The following is a 12377-nucleotide window of genomic DNA, read 5'->3' as shown; positions in this document are numbered from 1 at the left end:
CAGGGCATTTAGAACAAAAAACACCCAAATAAATCGATTAATTTTTATGCTGAAAATAACGCATTCTTCAGAATACGCTTCTTCAAGTCAGAGCGAAGGGGATGCAGATGTTGGTATAATTTTAAAAGCAGTAGATACTGCTACAGCTTATAACAAAGTTGTAATTTTCTCTGAGGATACAGACATCCTCGTTCTCCTTGTAGCTCTGACTCCCGAAAATTTAGAAATTTATATGTTGAAACCATCTACGCAAAAAAGTGGAAGCTGTATATTATCCCAAAAGTCTTACTCCAGTCACTCCGGCTATTCACCTCCCAATTTTGTCGGACTAAACCAATTCACTTGAAATTTAATGAGTTAATGGGAAAGTGCTCAAATAACCAAAGTTATATAGCGTTGATGTTTGCTTCCTCCCCATGGGTGGAAATTATTTTGCTCAAAATAAATACTGGAATCGATAGAGGATTAAGTTCTAAGCAACTTTTGTTCTATAAAGTTTTTTTTAGAAACACAATGCTGTTTGAGCTATTTATGGTTGAAAACAACAAATTTTCATTGAAAAAGTCACGTTTTTTAACGGTTTTTCATGAATAACTCAAAAAATATGCCTTTGATCGAAAAAGTATGCACAACAAAAATGAAGCTTAGAAAATACGAATGAGATTCATTTTTTAAAAGATATTCTAGATACAATACGAAGTGAGATATGGTCGGTGAAAGAAGACATTTTTTTGCGAATATTTGGATCAATGTATTCAATGTTAAATTGTAAGAAAAGGGTTGATTTTTCAGGGTAGTGACATTAAAATTTTTATAGTCCATGAAAAGACCTTTAAAATGAGCATTACAAAAAGTCATCTGCATGTAAACTGAGTAAATTACTGCTCGTAAAAATAGACTCTTCCAATATTTTAAGGAAAAAAGAGCACTATAATTAACCTAATATCCACCAGAATCATAATTATTCGTTTTTCTTCTACATTACATTTTATTTTAGTGTTCTTCATTAGATCCATGAGTTTGACTAGTTTAAAATGCATTATTTAAAAAAAAAACTAGATTAAATTGTATCGTCTATTTTGAAAATTTCTAAAAAAAAATGTTCTTTTTTTTTAAATAACTTAAAAACTATAATATGTTCGTAAAAATGATACAGTACAAAAATGTATTTTTTTTAGTAATATTCTCGTGTTTTAAAAACTTCTGTATCGTAAAAAACAATGAAGATATTACTATCACCGATTAAAATATATGTCTTGGTGTGAACACCCCCTGTTTCGTCTGCTACAAACAGTAATTTTTCAAAATTGAAGGGTAGTTTGGCTTTCTAATAAACCTAACCTTGTAGCCCTTGAAAATACCTTTCAAATGGCAATGTATACATGTATCAAAGCTTGAAAATTAACTGACTTACACAATTCCAAAAGATGACGTGCATAGCAGCCACCCTGAGCACTTGGTACTCCGAGGTTCAGTTCTGATGTCATATTTGTGTTCAGCAACTCCAAAACCCCCGAGTAATCTGTTTGCATTAATTTAGTGCTAAAAACACTTGAAATTCCAGAACATCACGTACCTTAGCAGTAATCCTGGGCACCAGGTGCTCCTGGGGTCGGTTCTGATGGTGTATTCGTGTTCAGCGACAACAAAAACCCAATAACAAAATCTGGTCCTCAATATACTGATTTTAACATGTTTTCATAAAATTCGATATGGCCCCAAAAATTGCATGCACTTTTGGATGCATTCTATGCAGTGTAAATGCAATTATGCATTTTTGCCCATTTTTTTCCTGACGTCATCACGAACACAATGCAAACAGTTGCAAAGTGGATAGGTGTTATATTTAAAAATCGATTTATTTTTTCCTAAATGCCGTGGTCTACTAATGTGATTCACGTCACTCATAACATGGATCCTTCTGGTAATATTTTATTTTTTCTATCCCATACTTGAATATCATTTATAATTACAATAGAAATTACTTTTATGGATCTCGTTATAGTACAAATTTTCATTATAATTCAACTCATAGATTCCAACTGCGACGTTAATAAGAAGATATCTTTAGATATTTAACTTATTTATACTTTAGACTAATGGGGAGTATATGGTAATTTAACTTTATCTACTCCTCTAAGAGCATTGAACCCCTGTAGTGAAGGAGTCCTTCATGCTGATTGGTAGTCGCAAATTCTGTGACGTGGCCACGACTTAATGGAAGCTAAATACGACTCAACTCCGGCAACACCCAGGTTTTATTGGCCTTCTCCCGGTATGGTCGTTCTGCGGAGTGAATCATCAATTTCCTAGCTTCACATGGAACAAACATGGATGAAGAACAAACAAAAAAGGCAAAGAAAGAAGAAACCAATGTAGTTTAGTCATTAGATGACTATGACACTCAATCCTGCTATAGATTATACTTCCGAAGATGAAAATCTTGACCCAAAGAGGCTCGACAGCACACGATAAATCCTATCCGAAACGCCACATACAGACCTTTATCTCTTCAATGTACAAACTGTATCTAAACCAGATAGAGCACGCAGTGTGTACAACGTAAAAGGTCTTCTTCCCATTAAACAGAAATGTAGACTGTAAAAACACGCTATGGTACAGTACTGAATGACACAACAGTTAAAAAAATAACAGGAAAAAAAATCACTTACTATGAACAATTTTTGTGTAACAAGTAGCTTGAAGAATTAGAAGAAAACGGCTAAACAATATATTGGAAAGATATTTGTAAAGGGAACTAATATTGAAATATTTTGCTTGTCATAAATACGAAAATGAGTTTCTTTGTGAAAAAGTGAACATAGCACACACCATACATACTCCCCTGACACAATCAATCCATCTTTTATATAAAAAAAGAAAACATGAAAAGTTTCCGAAATGAGGAAAACAATTGATGATGAACGAACAAGATACTTTTATCGGTAATTCCTACCGTCTTTTCAGCATTTCTTTCATGATACTTCCTTATCTGTTTTTCCCTAATTGACAAATAACACGAACCTGAACTTAACAAAACAGTAACCCAGTTTTTTCAGAAACTCTGAGCTTTTAAACAAACAAATACAGGTCACTGGAGTAACGAAGCCATTTGAATATGCCAGCGGTTAAGTTTATAAAGCATTTTGAAGGTTATTTTCAAACAATTTTAAATCTGGTGCATGTTGTTTTAGAATGCAGTCACTCTATGCGAATGTATTTTAACTAATTTCAAAAAGTTATCTCCTGCAGCTAACTTTAACAGGAATTCAGTTTGCACATAAAAATTTACGTATGTCTTATATCTAATAAACGTATATATTGTAATACTCTTAATATATTACCAATCATAATCATTCTCTTTGCCAATAAAAATCCGAAGCTTTCTTACGTTTGGAAATCAATTCAGGAAATGGACTGACATAAGGAATCTATAATTTGCATTCCATAACACGTCACTAGGCAAAAACCTCGCAAAAAAAAACATCGCAAACTGATTTTTAGTAATCATATTGCGTGAGTATGCGTATATACATCCAGATTGAACGAATTTAAAACGGAACATACGAAATCAATGTATTTCGGCTCAACTGCGCTCTAGGTGGTTGGCCAACAAAAGGTTGTCAAATAATTATATTATAAAAATCCAATACTTCAGCGGGCTGCTGGATTCTGAATTCATTCAAGAACAAGTCAAAACTCCACAAAAATAGGTTGCCTAGAATCACTGTGAAAACTAGACTACACAAGCAGTTATTATGCTGTCAAACCACTTATCGCTTCCTTATAGTCCAAGAGATAGAGCTGAAATTTTGAACTGATCAGTAATATGACATTTCTCTATTGGAATATATTCATTGTAACTGGGTTAAGACTTTGCCTTACAGGCGGACGCCCCTCGTGGTACAGGGGGTGGCTATACAGGGATGAAGTTGTAATTTTTTTCAGAAAAATTAACGATCGATAATATGGCTGAAAATTTGCCCAGAGTAAGATCTTGGTACCTATAACCAGACGAAATCCCAAAGGGCGGACGCGAGAGTGGATACATAAGGGGTGGCGGACAGGGGTGAAATTGCAATTTTTTGGGGAAAAATTTACGATAAGTAATATGTCCGCCATTTTCATGGCTCATTATTTAGCCCCTAAAAACTCGAAATCCAAAAGGGCGGACAGCTGGGTTGGTACAGAGAGCCATAAAACGGGGTCAAATGTACCACTTGCCTGCGCATTTTAGGTCTCGGTAACAATTTTCAAACTGATTTTATTATGATATTTTTATACTGATTGATTTGAAAATTTGTATGCTCACTTCTGTTACTATTCTGAGAAGCGTCAAGTAGAGTTTTCCTCAAAATTTTCCAAAAAAATTTCCGTAAATGAAAATTTTCGTAATTTTTTGAGGTAAAATCTAATTTAGAGAATCCTGTCGATTTTCTGTAAGTTATACCATGATTTTTTTCCAAAAATTTTCAAACGGTTTTTACCATAAGAAAAAAAAATTAGAAAAACTTTTCTAAAACATTTGATAAAACTCTACGTCATCGTCTGAATCTTTTATAGAATATTTTATAGTTTTAAAATGATATTATGATAATGTTTTTTTTTCAAACTAAAGTCATATTTACTTTACAAATCACATTTTTTTCTTAAATATAAATATTTTACGAATTAATTTTTAATTGAATAAATGTTTGATATCTGATATTTTATTAAATTAAAGTAATTTTATAATGTTAACTATTAAATATTTTTGGTATAACAAATAGTAATTTTACTTATTTTTTATTACAATAAAAAGGTTTTTAAATTTATATTGCATAAATAATGGTTGTTCAGATATAAGAAAAATTTGATTTATTATTACATTATTAATCAAATACAAAATATATTATTTCTATTTATCAATAGGAAAAATTCAATTTGTAGAATTCCTTTAACATTTTACAAATAATTATTAATAAAAATCAATTTAATAGTGGAATTATCAATATTTAAGTTTTGAAATTTACTTTGTACTTAGATATTTTCAATATTTTTTTTAACTTTCAAATTGATTGAATTTTTTTTTCATTAGTTAATTATAATTTTACAAATTCTGTTTGGACATTAATTTTGCATCATTATTATTTTAAAATATTAAAATAATAATGATGCGCGTTCCATTTAGATCAGTAATTCTAGACGCATGCGCTTAATGTAATAAGTATCAAGATGCTTTTATCCAACTTGGTGAAACTGACTTCGATTGTAATGAAGTTTTTGAAACCTTAGAAACTTTCATATGTCACTTATATGGAACAGGACTGACGAGAACAATGCCAAAAAGAAAAGTAAACGATGTCAGATTTTCAGTATTTAACCGGCAGTATAAGTGGCATGATATGAACGAGCCTTTAAAAAAAAAAACTAAAAAATTTCGATGCTTCAAGCTTACCACCATGTCAAGATGAATTACACCAACATCTACTGCGAGCCCATTATATTTCAAATATTTGGACAAATGCTCATAAAAAAGTACCAACAGAATTGATTGTTGAAGAACATGGTTGGGAGTTTGAAAATGAAACATATAAATTCAAATGGTTTAGTGGACTCAGATGCCAGAATCAATTCGAGAAGTAGTGATTGAAAATGAAGCAGATAATAAATGTGATATTATTGAAAGTGAAAGTGACGAAGATGATGAATGTGATGACATCAGTGAGAGTGAGAAAAATGACGAAATTTTTAAAGTTTTTCTAATTTTTTTTTTCTTATCGGAAAAATCGTTTGAAAATTTTTGGAAAAATTCATGGTATAACTGACAGAAAATCGAAAGGATTCTACAAATTAGATTTTACCTCAAAAAATTACGAAAATTTTCATTTACGGAAATTTTTTTGGAAAATTTTGAGGAAAACTCTACTTGACGCTTTTCAGAATAGTAACAGAAGTGAGCATACAAATTTTCAAATCAATCGGTATAAAAATATCATAATAAAATCAGTTTGAAAATTGTTACCGAGACCTAAAATGCGCAGGCAAGTGGTACATTTGACCCCGTTTTATGGCTCTCTGTACCAACCCAGCTGTCCGCTCTTTTGGATTTAGAGTTTTTAGGGGCTAAATAATGAGCCATGAAAATGGCGGACATATTACTTATCGTTAATTTTTCCCCAAAAAATTGCAATTTCATCCCTCTCCGCCACCCCTTATGTATCCACTCTCGCGTCCGCCCTTTGGGATTTCGTCTAGTTATACCAAGATCTTACTCTGGGCAAATTTTCAGCCATATTATCGATCGTTAATTTTTCCGAAAAAAATTACAACTTCATCCCTGTATAGCCACCCCCTGTACCACGAGGGGCGTCCGCCTGTAAGACAAAGTCTTAACCCAGTTACAATGAATATATTCCAATAGAGAAATGTCATATTACTGATCAGTTCAAAATTTCGGCTCTATCTCTCCGACTATTAGGCAAGCTCCTCTTTCCTTTAAAGGAGACAGATAGTTGAACGATATTTTATACAATGTCTATCACCGGGTATGGATTTATTTTTGTCCAAGTTTTATATTGGTCCACTATTTCAAATGCAGTTCAAACAGACATATATTAAATTGTATGTTCCGTTTTAATTTCGTTCAATCTGTATAAGACAGTTAAGATATAATTTCAATACAGAGAACCACCATTCGCTTTTCATCCTTTTGGAATCCTCTGAGCGAACTTGTGATAATCTCTCTGAATCAAACAAAATATTTCTGCCATATTAGCAATTATTTTAAAAATATTGTGCACCGGACGCTACAGCGATAGTTATTAAAAACCTAGAAATAAGAAGATTTCTTAACTTTGAAATCAATTCAGGAAAATCCCAAATCTGTGCTTTCTACAATTTACAAAGCAAATAGACGATAAATGAACTGACATGAGGGAATCTACAATTTGCATTCCATAACATGCAACTTGTAAATTGTAGAAAGCACAGATTTACCATTTTTATAACCAAAAATCGTTTTCCTGTTGAAAAAGTTACTGTCATCTTTAACTTAAAAACAATTAAAATAAATTTTTTTAAATAAACTTTTTTATTGTATTCTAATTGGTTTTTTGTTGTATAATACTTTTTGTATACTACTAATTGTATGCGTTTTATAGAATTATCTCAGAAGAACTTCTTTTTTCTTTTATACTCCTGTAAAAATTGTCAAGTTCTCAAATATGAAAAAATATTTTTTTAATTGTTTAAACAAGTAACATTGTTTATTAATTAATTAATATATATATATATATATATATATATATATATATATATATATATATATATATATATATATATATATATATATATACAGTATACTCCCTCTATAACGAACACGGTTATTACGAGGTTTCGCTTATAACGAGATACATTAGATGTCCCGTGAAATTTCTATTGAACTCTAACCGTCTATAGCGAGGCAAATTTGGTTATAACGAGAGAAAATAAGATCCAAAAACGTGTTTCTTACGTTTTTAGTCCAGTCGTGGCTATAAATAAATACCTTTTCAAACAGCCCCTCAATAAACTTAAATGCAGCCTGCAATAAACTTCTTTACAATGAATAAATACAACTGTTTCACATCTTTAGAAAATATATGATAGAATGATACTGGACCATTTAAAGCAGTTAAAAATGACTAGAGTTCTTAAAATTGCAGAAGCAATAGTTTATGTTATCCTTGAAAATACGATTTATACATTATGTAGTTGGAAAAAATATAAGTACAGCTTTTTTATTTTAACGTATATCATTGATAATAAAAGTAAACAACTCTTTTATGTTTTAATATATTTCATTGACAATAAAAGTAAATAACTTTTTTTCAAAAACGAGATTCAAACAATATTTATTAGCATCTTATATTGCTCCGAATGGCTTCACTATAGGAAGTTAATAGATTAGAAAACTACAGATTCATATGTATGCACAGTATTATGATTGTCTGATATAACGAGATCGGCTTATAACGAGGTAATTAGTCTGTCATTTCAGTTCTCGTTATAGAGGGAGTCTACTGTATATATATTCAGGGATTTTACAGTAAGTATTCACTGCCTTCCCTCGCACAACCGTTTCCATCTCTCTCTGTTGTCCCATTCTAAATCGTTTAGGCCTCTTTTACTCATGGCGTCGTCTACTTCGTTCCTCCAGGATCTTCGGGGTCGTCCTCTTTTCCTCCTTCCTATGGGGCTCCATTCGGTTATTCTCTTTATCCATCTGCTGTCGCTAGTTCTTCTTACATGTTCATACCACTTTAGTCTTTTTTGTTCTATATATGGTAGTATGTCTGTTTCTATTGATGTTCTTTGCTTTATTTCGTCATTACTTCTCCTATCCATTCTTGTTACTCTGCAGCATCTTCGCAGCCATTCCATCTCTGTTGCTACTTACTGCTGTTTTTACTTATTTACTTCACACTAATATTTTATAAATCTGTGTTTTTGTCTTCATATTTAGGTGTCTATCCCACTATAATGAGTTAAGTTGTCGGATTGCTGTTCTTGTTTGTCCTAATCTTTGCTTAATTTCTTCCTCTGTTGTTGCCTTTTTCGTGATTATAAACCCCAAGTATTTGAATTTATCCTTTCCTTTGATTGTTACCTTGTCGTCAATCTGTAGATCTTCTGTCTTCTTTACTTGTAGATAGGTACTCTGTTTTCGCGAGGTTAATATCTAGGCCAGCCTTGGTATATTCTTCTTGTAGTTTCTTCATCATGTAACTGAGGTCTTTTTGGTCTTGTGCAATCACTACTTGAACGTCTGCAAAGCTTAACGTATATAGATATTCGTTTCGTACCGGTACTGCCATGCATTTTCTTCATGTAGTCAAGGTTTTCTCTAAGTATATTTTGGATAATGTTAGAGATGTGGAACAACCCTACAGCAGCCCTTTTGTTGTGGCGAAGCTTTCTATGATTCTTGTTCCCATTTTAATGGACACTTTATTTTCTTTATACAGAGCTTTTGTAGCTTCTATGAGTTCCTTCTGTATTTCTAATTTGTACATTGCCTCCCATAGTTCTGACCTTGGTACAGAGTCATACGCTTTTCTCAGTTCCACAAATGCCAAATGTATATCTCTATTTTTTGCTTTTTTCTTTTCCAACAGTTGCTCCAGTGTATATATGTGGTCTATGCATGATCTTCCTGCCGTGAAACCTGCCTGATCCTCCCCGATTTTGTCTTTTATAGCTTGCTCTATCTTTTCTCGCAGTATCTTCCCATATTATCTTCCTATTGATGATATTACGCTTCTTCCTCTGTAGTTTTCGCATCCTTTTCTATCTCCTTTCTTAAATATAGATGTCATATATGCCTCCGTCCATTCCTTTGGGAGCTGTTCTCCATTTATGGCTTTCTGAAATATCCATTTTATCATCCGGTGTATTTTTTTGAGCCGTACTTTATAAGCTCAGGTGAGATGCCTTCAGGTCCTACTGCTTTCTTATTTTTGATTGCTTTTATGGTCGTTCTTATTTCCCTATCTGTTATTTCTATGTCTTGTTGTGGGGATCTGCTTCATCTTCGCCTGTTTTCTTTTCCAATGAATTGTGGTCTTTGTTATGTTAACAGTTCCTTGCAATAGTCCTTCCATTCTTTGTCCTGTATACATCCCAATTTAATTTTTTCTTGTGAGTTTTGTTTCAATCCTCTCAGTACTTTCCATGACTCCGAAGTTTTTGTTCTATGTATGTTTCAATATTTAAGCAGGTTCTTTCCCATTCTTCATTCTTTTGCTGTGTTATTTGTTTTTTCACTTCTCTATCTTTTCCTCTATATTCTTTATAAACTTCATCCACTCCAAACCCTGGAAAACGAGGAGAATTACACCCAAAACGGACATTTACTGGCGTAAACGAAAAAACTCGTCAAATACCTGGCTATTGCGAAGTCCTGAAAAAAAAACTTATTTCCCTGGACTATAAAATTGATTATGTTTTTATTCTTATATTGCTTCGTCTTCTTTGTACAGATTTTTGTCTTTATTTATCACTTTAAATAAACATTATTTTACCCTAGACCAAAATATTCAATTGCTTTTAACCTATAAATTTAGCCCATCGTAAGTTTAAGTTTTTACTGATTTATAATGAAGCAACGTAGTAAGTGATTCTAGAAGTTTTTATTTAAAAATATAAGCAAGCAAGCAATTTGATTAACCCAATCTGAGAGAATTGCATAAACCTTAGAATGACATTCAGGTGTACAATAAGAAGGAAATATATTCTCAGTCCCTTGGAAATAGTTAAAATAAACTCATTTACCGTCCAAGGGTCGAATAAATCGATAATAAAATAAGTTTGTAATGCCTAAAATCTAAAAATTTGTGTATTGCTTCCCACAGTTCTGGTCTCGTTACTAAGTCCACAAATATCCTTGTTTACGTTTTCTGCATTGTCTTTGCTATTCTTGTGTGTACCTACAATAAATCTTTTTCATGGTGCATATTTTGTTTTTAATCTCTTTTATGACTCCTAAATCAAATCCTACTAAATAAGACTTCAGAGTACACCGGACTATGTAACTAATACCTACATTCATTCCTAAACCAGTTAAAAGTTAATAAAAACATCTTCCTGTTTTATTAATAGCTCAATCAGAGTCTGTGCTTGTGAAATAACGGAAAATAGACTTGTTTGTAAACACTCTCTCATGTGCTAGAACACAAACTGGCACACCTAATGACAATTATCATTGGTTAAAAACATTATAATAGTTGTAATTCCTAGAATAACTCACTATCTAAATGATAATCAAAATGAATTTGCCATTTATACTAACACCTATCTATCACGACACCATACTTTATGTAAGGTTTATTATAGGAGCTAGTTAAATTTTTTTAAAGGCTCCATTTAAATTAGTCATAGTAAAACTAACTCAGGGTCGGACTGCCACTTGCAATTATCGCATCGTTAAAGGTTATTGGTGTGACATAACAATGGAGGAAACACTCATTTTTAATGACAGTTATAGGTAACGCATTGCTCAAGATAATAAATAAATAACCTATGATTGTTAAACATGTTGTACATTCTAATGGTATTGTTGGATATTCAGCCAAAATCCTTGACGATATCCGTATTTGGGTAAGATAACAATTGACAATATGAGGACTGCATCACCCATCTTAGTATTTTGCCATTCGCTTTGATTTGTAAGCATAATATTAATGGCTACAGTGACAAGAATAGTGGTATTTTTAATTTTATGTTTATATAAGAAGTTTTAACAAATGGCCAATTATATTTTCAATAAATAACGAAAAGATATACATATAAAACATATAGTTTTAAAAAGAGCGTATTATATTTGTAATTTCTTAAGGCTTTCCAAAAAGGATACAGTGTAATTTTTCGGAATAAAAGGTATTAGGGTTAAGGTTCTATGTCATATCCTGTAAGTTTGGCAACCAGAAATACATAGTTCTATTACGATGAATTTCAATTATTAAAGTTACATAGTTGTATGTATCAGCTACACCTCGGCAACTCTAGAAAACTGTTTGATTTAGAGTAAGTTAGTTGTATGTTTCACATACAACTTTGTTATTTTACGTTTACATTTCAAGCAGCCAAGTATTACGCACATACAACTTTGTTGCAATAGTAGTTTGTTATAACAGATAAGATGTATGAACTATTAAAATAACGGGAAACTATAAACTTGTGGGTACTTTTTGTGAGTAATCGATCACATTGTGTGTGGATAAGGTTTCGGAACAATTTAATTAATCTATATTTCTAAAATAAGGAGTAATTGAAACTTTAAATACCAAAAATAAAAAAATGAGGTTAGTTTTAATCTTTCAGAAAAATGTTTTGCTAACTTTTGTGACTTTTAGATCCACTCTTATTTTATTTGTAATGGATTTTAAATTTGCTAATGCGAATTCCGATTCTGAAAATGAAAACTTAAAAGATTTAGAGTAAGTTTTTCTTTATTTATTTTCTATTGTAAGTGATTGGGGACGTAGTCCTAGCAAAACGTCTTCCAAGCTCGCGGTGTCGTATTATTAAAATACAACTTGGTTTTCTTGAGATTTTATTCTTTCAAACATCATAACTAGACTTCGGCAAATATGCATATTGCATATTTAGCATATTGTGCATATTTTATGCAACTATTTCATATTTTGGCATATTTGTATAAAAGTTTGCATAAAGTGCATAAAAGTTCAGATTTTTATACTGTATTTGAAAATTTTTAAACATACCAATTTATTTCAATTCTTGTATAAAATTTTGTAGTCATTTTAATCAAGAAATGATCTAAGTACGTAATCTCTACAGGTACAAAACATTTACAATTTCAAAGAAGATCAATTTAAGTAGCCCTCAACATTCTT

At 31.6% G+C, this 12377-nt stretch overlaps 1 protein-coding gene across 12 annotated transcripts in view; it reads right to left on the bottom strand.

The window, feature by feature from the left end:
• The window catches only part of LOC140452463 (latrophilin Cirl-like), a 931875-nt gene that overhangs the window by 85499 nt on the left and 833999 nt on the right, over positions 1–12377 (bottom strand). The window lies entirely within an intron of this gene.

This window comes from Diabrotica undecimpunctata, chromosome 10 (genome assembly GCF_040954645.1).
Source record: "Diabrotica undecimpunctata isolate CICGRU chromosome 10, icDiaUnde3, whole genome shotgun sequence".
Lineage (NCBI taxonomy): Eukaryota > Metazoa > Arthropoda > Insecta > Coleoptera > Chrysomelidae > Diabrotica > Diabrotica undecimpunctata.
Note: the sequence above shows the minus strand (reverse complement) of the source record. Positions and strands in the feature narration are given on the sequence as shown.